This window comes from Physeter macrocephalus, chromosome 20 (genome assembly GCF_002837175.3).
Source record: "Physeter macrocephalus isolate SW-GA chromosome 20, ASM283717v5, whole genome shotgun sequence".
NCBI lineage: Eukaryota > Metazoa > Chordata > Mammalia > Artiodactyla > Physeteridae > Physeter > Physeter macrocephalus.
Window position 1 is genome coordinate 85,247,400 of NC_041233.1, and position 11,510 is coordinate 85,258,909.

Sequence of the window (11,510 nt, forward strand, 5' to 3'; positions counted from 1 at the left end):
TCTTTTAATTAAAACTTCAACCAAAATAACCACCACCAAAATATATTTAATAAACCACAAGCTTAACAATCATCTGAAGTGTTCATTTGGTTATCAGAGTAAAACAGACATTTTCCCCATTGGTATTTTATAAATAATTGTGAGATATATGAAAATAACACTGAACTCAGGCAACTATACCTTACTTTTAATTTTATTTTTAGATAATTTTGGATTTGCAAAGATAGTACAGAGCCCCTTATGCTCATCATCCAGTTTCTCCAATGTAAACAACTTTTATTTTCTTTTGGCCGCGTCACGTGGCATGTGGGATCTTAGTTCCGATCAAACCCGGGCCCCCTGCAGTGGAAGTGCAGAGTCCTAACCACTGGACCTCCAGGGAATTACCCGCAATGTTAATATCTTATAGAACCATAATAAAAGTGTCAAAATTAAGAAATTAACAATACAATACTAAGAAGTAAACTTCAGACTTTATTCAGATCTCACCCATTTTTTTTTTCACTAATGTTTTTTTCTTTTCCAGAATCCTATCCATGACCCCACAGTGCACTTGGCTGTCATGGCTCTTTAGTCGCCTCCAGACAGTGACAACTTTTAAGCCTTTACTTGTCCTTCATGAGCTAGAAGGTACTAGCCAGTGATTCTGTAGGTTTGTTTGATGTCTTCTCATCATTAGATTGAGGTTATACATTCTTGGGAAGGATACCAGGGGTGCTACACCCTCTCGGTACACCAGATCAGGAGGTACGTGTTTTATTATTAGTGAGATGCACCTGGATCACTTGGTTAAGGTGGTTTCTGGCAAGTTTCTATACTGTAAAGTTACTACTTTCCTTTGCAAATGATTTGGGGGAGGTATTTTGTGACTATGAAAATATCCTGTTTCTCTTTAAACTTCTGACCACTAATTTTAGCATTCATCTGTGGTTCTAAGACAATTATACTGTAGTGATCTAATGGTGATTTTTTTAATTTCCCTAATTTCTTCTACATTACTCATTGGAATTCTTCTGTAAGTATGGACACATGGATATTTATTTTATTATTTGGATTATAATCAAACACTACCATTATTTAACTTGTTGTTCAAATTTTTCCAGCTTTGGTCATTGGGAGTTCTATCAAGTAGGCTTCTGTGTCCTGTCATCATGCCTCATCCTTTTTCCATTTTGTTTTGTAAGTATTTCCTTTCTTTCAGGTACCACAAGATGCTACCTCCAAGCTCATCTTGTATTTTCCTTGTCTCAGCCCTGGAAGCAACTACTCTACAAGGAGTCCCAGTTCTATTTATTGGAGAATGGTATTTAGAAACCAAATCCAGGTGCTAGGTGTGCTCACTGCCTCTAGGCCCTCTCAACAGACACACCTAGGGAAATACATATATATTGCATATATATACATATATATATATGATCCAGCTATCCATCCCTTCCTCCCCTTCCCATGAGTTCATACTGTTATCTCCAACCCAAGCCAGCAAGACAAAATTCATTCCAGCCTTTGCCTTTTGCTTATTTGTACTTCTTCAACAGTGAGAAACCTGGCTTTCTTACCTACAATATATTTATTTATTTATATGTTCAACCCAAGTAAACAATGGGTTGTTTGTTATATATAACAACGGTTATGCAATTCATTTGGAAAACAAATTAATTTCGTATAGTCTGAAATACATCTTGCATTCCCCATACCGTGGCTGATATTTAAGAAATGTACATACACAAAATGTACTCCTTCAGATGTACAATTCTATGGGAATACATAATGCATCATGTATGTACCACCACAATATCAAACAGAACAGTTCTGTCACCCCCAAATTCCCTCTGCTGCCTTCTTTTAGTCAATTCCTCTCCCTGACCAATTCCTGGAAACTACTTGTCTCCCTTCCTTCCCAATAGTTTTGTCATTCTCAAAATGTCACATAAATGGTTTATTTTACTTGGCAAAACATATTCAAGATTCATCCATATTGTTGTGAGAATCAATAGTTTGTTCACTTTCATTGCTGAGTACTATTTTATTTTGTGGACATACTAGTTTATTTATGCATCTACTTTCCCCTACCCCACACCTCCAGCTTTACTGAGGTAAAATTGATTTATTTATTGTAAGGTATTTTAAGTGTACAGCCTGATGATTTGATATACACATACATCATGAAACGTTCCCCAACATCGAGTTAACAAATCCAACACCTCACATATTTATTTATATATTTATTTTTGGTAAGAAATTTAAGCTTTTCTCTCTTAGTAAATTTCAGTTATACAATGCACTGCTATCAACTGTAGTCACCATGTTTTACATTATTTTTTCAGACCTTATTAGTCTTGCAGCTGCAAGTTTGTACCCTCTGAACAACCTCTCCCTATTTCCCCCACACCATATGCCCTGGCAACCAATTTTCTACTGCTTCAGTAAGTTAGACATTTTTTTAAAAAAATCCACAAATAAGTGATTCCATATGGTATTTATCTGATTTATTTCACTTAGCATAATGCCCTCCAGGTTCGTCCATGTTGTCAAAAATGACTGAATTTCTTTCTTATTTTAGGGCTGCATAGTATACCCGTGAGTGTGTGTGTGTGTGTGTGTGTGTGTGTGTGTGTGTGTGTATCATATCTTCTTTATCCATTCATCCACAGACAGACTTTAGGCTGTTTCCGTATTTGGCTATTGTAAATGATGCTGCTCTGAACAAAGGAGTACTGATATCTCTGAAATAATTATTTCTTTTCTTTGGCTATATATCCAAAAGTAGGATCGCTGGAACATATGGTAGCTCTATTTTTAAGTTTTTGCGGAACATCCATAATGTTTTGCATAGCAGCTGTACCACTTTATATTTCCACCAACAGTGCACCAGGGTTCCCTTTTCTTCACATCCTTGCCAGCACTTGTAACCTCTTGTCTCTTTGATAATAGACATCCTAACAGGTATGAGGTGATATCTCAGGTGGTTTTGATTTGCATTTCCATGATTTGTGATGTTGACCACCTTTTCATATACCTGTTGACCTCTTTTATGTCTCTTTAGAAAAAAATGTCTACTTAGGTCCTTTCCAAATTTTTAAACTGAGTTATTTGATTTTATGTTAATGAACTGTGGGAATTCACTGTATATTTTGGATATTAACCCCTTGTCAGATACAGGATTTGCAAAAATTTTCTCTTACTCCATAGTTGCCTTTTCATTTTGTTTACAGTTTCCTTTGCTGTGCAGAGCTTTTTAGTTTAACTTAGACCCACTTGTTTATTTTTGCTTTTGCAGCCGAATCAAAAAAATCACTGTCAAGAACAATGTCAAGAAGTTTCCTCCCTATGTTTTCTTCTAGTTTTATGGTTTTAGGTCTTATGTTCAAGGCTTTAATCCATTTTGAGTTGATTTTTGTGTTTGGTGTAAGATGAGGTCTACTTTTGTTCTTTCGCGTGTAGATATCAATATTCCTAACACCATTTATTGAAGGGACAATTCTTTCTCTTGTACATTCTTAGCTGCCTTGTGTGAGTTAATTTCTGGGCCATTGGGTTCCACTGACTTATGTGTCTGTTTTTATGTCAATACCATACTGTTTTGATTATTTTATAGTTTGAAAGGAATTGTGATGCATCCAGCTTTGTTCTTCTTTCTCAAGACTGCTTTGGCTATTTGGGGTCTTTTGTGGTTCCATGCAAATTTTAGCATTGTTCTATTCCTGTGAAAAATGCCGTTGGAATTTTGATAAGGATTGCACTGAATCTTTAGATTGCTTTGAGTATTATGAACATTTAACAATACTAATTATTCAAATCCATTAGCACAGAATGTTTTTCATTTGTGTCCTCTTCAATTTCTTAATCAATGTTTTATAGACTTCAGTGTATAGACCTTTGACCTCCTTGGTCAAATTTTTTCCTAAGTATTTTGTTGTTTTTGATGTTATTGTAAAAATGATTGTTTTCTTAATTTCTAATAGTTCATTGTTGGTATATGGAAATATAACTGATTTTTGTATATTGATTTTATATTGTGTACCACATTTATAGATTTACAGATGTTGAACCACCCCTGCATCCCTGGAATAAATCACACTTGATCTTGATGTATGATGCTTTTAATGTGCTGTTGGACTCTGTTTGCTAGTATGTTGTTGAGGACTGTTTAAATCTATGTTCATCAGTGTTACTGGCCTCTGATGTTCCTTCCTTGAAGTATCCTTACCTAGCATTGCCATCGGGGTGATGGTGGCCTCGTAGAAGGAGTTTGGCAGAGTCACTCCTTTTCATTGTACGGATAGTTTAAGGATTGGCATTCATTCTTCTTTGAATGTTTGCTAGAATTCACCAATGAAGCCATCTGGTCTAGGACTTTTATTTGTTGTTTTATTTGTTTATTTAATCAGTAATCAAATACCTGTTCAAGTAATTACTAGTAATTGGTCTCATCAGTTTTCCTGGTTTTTTTTTTTTCCATGATTCACTCTTAGTAGGTTGTATGTTTCTAGAATTTATCCTTTTCTTCTACTTTGTCCAATTTGTTGTCATATAACAGTCTCTTATGATCCTTTGTATTTCTGTGGAATCAGTTAAATGTCTCCTACTTCATTTCTAATTTATCTGAGTCCTCTTTGAGTCTCTATACTGGTTTGTTTAAAATGTTCTGCAGAGTTTTGGGGATGAAATTATGATTTTTCTCTATATAAACATCAGGCAAAAGAAGTACAGTTACAGTGTCTAATATGGTAGCCCCTGGCTACCTATGGCTACTGAGAACTTAAAATGTGGGTAGTCCAAATTGAGATGTACAATAAAAAAAAAATACACACCACATTTCAAAAGACTTAGTACAAAAAAGGAAAATATTCCAATCATTTTTCTACCCAATACATATTGAAATGATAATATTCTGGATATACTGGGATAAGTTAAAAATACTTTATAAAATTAATTTTACCTTTTTTAAACTTTGATGATGTAGCTACTAAAAAATTTTAAATTACATATGTGGCATGCATCACATTTCTTTTAGAAAGGCTGTTGTTAGAGAGGCTTGTATATTCTAAGACATATTAAAACCAAAGACAAAAACAGAAGAACAATAATCAGAGAAACGTTCAACAAAGTACAGCTCAGTAAAAGCCTGACAATAAGTGAGGGCTGAAAATATTCAATCCTGTGAAACAAGTATTCTTCAAATTACAAAGGTTAATGAAATGACCATGTCACCTTACACTGAAATTCACTTTATTTATTGTGTCATTAAATAGAATAGTATATTCTACTAAGATTCCAGACATCTTAACATCTTACAACCTACAAAATTCCCCAAAACATTCTTTAATCTGTCCACTGTGTAATCATGTATGAGTCACTGGGTGGTCAAAGTCCACAGCTTAAGATGCAGTCCATTTTGAGAACAACAAAAGCTCTGGTGCTATCAGCAGATAATCTTTCTATTTCTCTGTTCTTTCTAAAGATCAACTGTAAATCACGAATTTCCTATATCCTATTACTTATGACAGGTGTGCTTTTATTTCTAAACAAAAAAGATAGATAAGGAACCATACAAGTCCACTGGAGTCTTATGTTTCACTGGAATTCCACAAAGAATGGAAAACAAATGCTTTTTATAAAAAAAAATTATTTTATTTTATACAGCAGGTTCTTATTACTTAACTATTTTATACATATTAGTGTATATATGTCAATCCCAATCTCCCAATTCATCCCCCCACCCAGTTCCCACCTTGGTGTCCATACATTTGTTCTCTACATCTGTGTCTCTATTTCCAACTTGCAAACCAGTTCGTCTATACCATTTTTTTCAGATTCCATGTATATATGTTAATATACAATATTTGTTTGTCTCTTTCTGACTTACTTCACCCTGTATGACAGGCTCTAGGTCTATCCACATCTCTACAAATGACCCAATTTCATTCCTTTTTTATGGCTGAGTAATATTCCATTGTATATATGTACCATATCTTCTTTATCCATTCATCTGTCGATGGGCATTTAGGTTGCTTCCAGTACCTGGCTATTGTAAATACTGCTGCAATGAACACTGTGGTACATGTCTCCTTTTGGTTTACGGTTTTCTCAGGGTATATGCCTAGTAGTGGGATTGGTGGGTCATATAGTAGTACTATTTTTAGTTTTTTAAGGAATCTCCATACTGTTCTCCATAGTGGTTGTATCAATTTACATTCCCACCAACAGTGAAACAGGGTTCTTTTTTCTCCACACCCTCTCCAGCATTTGTTGTTTGTAGATTTTCTGATGATGCCCATTCTAAACGCTGTGAGGTGATAACTCATTGTAGTTTTGAATTGCATTTCTTTAATAATTAGTGATGTTGAGCTTTTCATGTGCCTCTTGGCCAGCTGTATGTGTTCTTTAGAGAAATGTCTATTTAGGTCTTCTGCCCATTTTCTAATTGGGTTGTTTGTTTTTTTAATGTTGAGCTGCAGAAGCTATTTACATATTTTGGAGATTATCTGTTGTCCACTGATTTGTTTGCAAATATTTTCTGAGCATTGTCTTTTCATCTTGTTTATAGTTTCCTTTGCTATGCAAAAGCTTTGAAGTTTCATTAGGTCCCATTTGTTTATTTTTGTTTTTATTTCTACTACTCTAGGAGGTAGGTCAAAAAAGGTCTTGCTGTGATATATGTCAAAGAGTGTTCTTCCTATGTTTTCCTCTAAGAATTTTATAGTGTCTGGCCTTACATTTAGGTCTTTAATCCATTTGGAGAATATTTCTGTGTATGGTGTTAGGGAGTGTTCTAATTTCATTCTTTTACATGTAGCTGTCCAGTTTTCCCAGCACCAGTTATTGAAGAGGCTGTCTTTTCTTGACTATATATCCTTGCCTCCTTTGTCATAGATCAGTTGACCATAGGTGCGTGGGTTTATCTCTGGGCTTTCTACCCTGTTCCATTGATCTATATTTCTGTTTTTGTGCCAGTACCATATTGTCTTGATTACTATAGCTTTGTAGTATAATCTGAAATCAGGGCTTCCGCCACCTCTGTGTTTTCCCTCAAGATTGCTTTCGTTATTTGGGGTCTTTTGTGTCTCCATTCAAATTTTAAGATTTCTTGTGCTAGTTCTGTACAAAATGCAATAGGTAATTTGATAGGGATTGCACTGAATCCGTAGACTGCTTTGGATAGTATAGTCATTTTCACAATATTGATTCTTCCATTCCAAGAACATGGTATATATCTCCATCTGTTTGTGTCATCTTTGATTTCTTTCATCAGTGTCTTATAGTTTTCTGAGTACAGGTCTTTTACCTCCTTAGGTAGGTTTATTCCTAGGTATTTTATTCCTTATGTTGCAATGGTAAATGGGAGTGTTACCTTAATTTCTCTTTCTGATTTTTCACCATTAGTGTATAGGAATGCAAGAGATTTCTGTGCATTAATTTTGTATCCTGCAACTTTACCAAATTCATTGATTAGCTCTAGTAGTTTTCTGGTGGCATCGTTAGGATTCTCTTTGTATAGTATCATGTCATCTGCAAACAGTGACAGCTTTCCTTCTTCTTTTTTAATTTGTATTCATTTTATTTCTTTTTCTTCTCTGACTGCTGAGGCTAGGACTTCCAAAACGATATTGAATAATAGTGGCGAGGGTGGACATTCTTGTATTGCTCCTGATCTTACAGGAAATGCTTTCAGTTGTTCACCATTGAGAATGATGTTTGCTGTGGGTTTGTCGTATATGGCCTTTATTATGTTGAGGTAGGTGCCCTCTATGCCCACTTTCTGGAGAGTTTTTATCATAAATCGGTGTTGAATTTTGTCAAAAGCTTTTTCGGCAACTATTGTGATGATCATATGCTTTTTATTGTTTAGTTTGTTAAGATGGTGTATCACATTGATTGATTTGCATATATTGAAGAATCTTTGCATCCCTGGGATAAATCCCACTTGATCACGGTGTATCATCCTTTTAATGTGGTGTTGAATTCTTTTTGCTAGTATTTTGTTGAGGATTTTTGCATCTATATTCATCAATGATATTGATCTGTTATTTTCTTTTTTTGTAGTATCTTTGTCTGGTTGTGGTAACAGGGTGATGGTGGCCTCGCAGAATGAGTTTCGGAGTGTTCCTTCCACTACAATTTTTTGGAACAGTTTGAGAAGGATGGGTGTTAGCTCTTCTCTAAATGTTTGATAGAATTCACCTGTGAACCTATCTGGTCCTGGACTTTTGTTTGTTGGAAGATTTTTAATCACAGTTTCAATGTCATTACTTCTGTTTGGTCTCTTCATATTTTCTATTTCTTCCTGGTTCAGTCTTGGAAGTTTATACCTTTCTAAGAATTTGTCCATTTCTTCCAGGTTGTCCATTTTATTGGCATATAGTTGCTTGTAGTAGTCTCTTATGATCCTTTGTATTTCTGCAGTGTCAGTTGTAACTTCTCCTTTTTCATTTCTAACTCTGTTGATTGGAGTCTTCTCCCTTTTTACCTTGATGAGTCTGGCTAAAGGTTTATCAATTTTGTTTATCTCCTAAAAGAACCGGATTTTAGTTTTATGCATCTTTGCTATTGTTTTCTTCATTTCTACTTCATTTGTTTCATAACATCTTTATAGGAGTATAATTCCCTTACAATGGTGTGTTAGTTTCTGCTTTATAACAAAGTGAATCGGCTATACATATACATATATCCCCACATCTCCTCCCTCTTGCATCTCCCTGCCACACTTCCTACCCCACCCAGCCAGGTGATCACAAAGCACCAAGCTGATCTCCCTCTACTATGTGGCTGCTTCCCACTAGCTATCTATTTTACATTTGGTAGTGTACATATGTCCATGTCACTCTCTCACTTCTTACCAACTTACCCTTCCCGCTCCCCATGTCCTAAAGTCCATTCTCTACATTTGCATGTTTATTCCTGTCCTGCCTCTAGGTTCTTCAGAACAATTTTTTAAAGATTCCATATATATGTGTTAGCATACACTATTTTTCTCTTTCTGAGTTACCTCACTCTGTATGACAGACGCTAGTTCAAGCACCTCATTACAAATAACTAACATCATTTCTTTTTATGGCTGAGTAATATTCCATTGTATATATGTGCCACATCCTATTCATCCATTCATCTGTCAACGGACACTTATCCTGCTTCCATGTCCTGGCTATTGTAAATACAGCTGCAATGAACACTGGGCTACATGACTCTTTTTGAATTATGGTTTTCTCAGGGTATATGCGCAGTAGTGGGATTGCTGGGTCATATGGTAGTTCTATTTTTAGTTTTTTAAGGAACCTCCATACTGTTCTCCATAGTGGCTGTATCAATTTACATTCCCACTGACAGTGCAAGAGAGTTCCGTTTTTCCCACATCATCTCTAGCATTTATTGTTTGTAGATTTTTTGATGATGGCCATTCAAAACGGTGTAAGGAGATATATCTCATTGTAGTTTTGATTTGCATTTCTCTAATGATTAGTGATGTTGAGCATCCTTTATGGGTTTCTGACAATCTGTATATCTTCTTTGGAAAAATGTCTATTTAGGTCTTCTGCCCATATTTGGATTGGGTTGTTTATTTGATATTGAGCTTCATGAGCTGCTTGTAAATTCTGGAGAATTAATCCTTTGTCAGTTGCTTCATTTGCAAATACCTTCTCACATTCTGAGGGTTGTCTTTTCGTCTTGTTTATGTTTTCATTTGCTGTGCAGAACCTTTTACGTTTCATTAGGTCCCTTTAGTTTATTTTTGATTTTATTTCCATTTCTCTAGGAGGTGGGTCAAAAAGGTTCTCACTGTGATTTATGTCATAGAGTGTTCTGCCTATGTTTTCCTCTAAGAGTTTGATAGTGTCTGGCCTTACATTTAGCTCTTTAATCCATCTGGAGTTTATTTTTGTGTATGAAATTAAGGGAGTGTTCTAATTTCATTCTTTTACATGTTGCTGTCCCGTTTTCCCAGCACCACTTACTGAAGAAGCTGTCTTTCCTCCATTGTATATTCTTGCCTCCTTTGTCAAAAATAAGCTGACCAGGGCTTCCCTGGTGGCATAGTGGTTGAGAGTTCGCCTGCCGATGCAGGGGACATGGGTTCGTGCCACGGTCCGGGAAGATCCCACATGCCGCGGAGCGCCTGGGCCCGTGAGCCGTGGCTGTGGAGCCTGCGCGTCCGGAGCCTGCGCTCCACAATGGGAGAGGCCACAACAGTGAGAGGCGCATACTGTCTTGATTATTGTAGCTTTGTAGTTTATTCTGAAGTCCAGGAGCCTGATTCCTCCAGCTCCATTTTTCTTTCTCAAGATTGCTTTGACTACTCAGGGTCTTTTGTGTTTCCATACAAATTGTGAAATTTTTTGTTCTAGTTCTGTGAAAAATGCCATTGGTGGTTTGATAGGGATTGCATTCAATCTGTAGATTGCATTGGGCATTATAGTCATTTTCACAATGTTGATTCTTCCAGTCCAAGAACATGGTATATTTCTCCATCTGTTTGTATCAACTTTAACTTCCTTCATCAGTGTCTTATAGATTTCTGGATATAGGTCTTTTGTCCTTTTATGTAGGTTTATTCCTAGGTATTTTATTCTTTTTGTTGCAGTGGTAAATGGGAGTGTTTCCTTAATTTCTCTTTCAGAATTTTGATCGTTAGTGTACAAGAATGCAAGAGATTTCTGTTCATTAATTTTGTATCCTGCTACTTTAACAAATTCATTGATTAGTTTTAGTAGTTTTCTGGTGGCATCTTTAGGATTCTCTATGTATAGTATCATGTCATCTGCAAACATTGACACCTTTACTTTTTCTTTTCCAACTTGGATTCCTTTTATTTCTTTTTCTTCTCTGATTGCTGTGGCTAAAACTTCCAAAACGATGCTGAATAATAGTGGCAAGAGTGGACATCCTTGTCTTTTTTTTTTTTTGAAAGACCTTTAAAGCTCTCTATAATGACACCATTAGGTTTTACGCAGTTGTATGTATATGTTATTTTTATAACTCCACCATCAATTAAAAACTTTCCATTTACATGCTTTTTTTCTTAACATCTTTATTGGAGTATAATTGTCTTACAATGGTGTGTTAGTTTCTGCTTTATAACAAAGTGAATCAGTTATACATATACATATGTTCCCATATCTCTTCTCTCTTGGTTCTCCCTCCCTCCCGCCCTCCCTATCCCACCCCTCTAGGTGGTCACAAACCACTGAGCAGATCTCACTATGCTATGCGGCTGCTTCCCACTAGCTATCTATTTTACGTTTGGTAGTGTATATATGTCCATGCCATTCTCTCACTTTGTCACACCTTACCCTTCCCCCTCCCCATATCCTCAAGTCCATTCTCTAGTAGTTCTGTGTCTTTATTCCCGTCTTACCCCTAGGTCCTTCATGATCTTTTTTTTTTCTTAGATTACAAATATATGTGTTAGCATACGGTATTTGTTTTTCTCTTTCTGACTTACTTCACTCTGTATGACAGACTCTAGGTCCATCCACCTCACTACAAATATCTCAATTTTGTTTCTTTTTATAAGG

General features: G+C 35.8%; 1 protein-coding gene across 24 annotated transcripts in view; it reads right to left on the bottom strand.

Moving 5' to 3' along the window:
• PSD3 (pleckstrin and Sec7 domain containing 3) overlaps positions 1-11,510 on the bottom strand; it is a 706,021-nt gene that overhangs the window by 103,445 nt on the left and 591,066 nt on the right. The gene's annotated exons all lie outside the window — the stretch shown is intronic.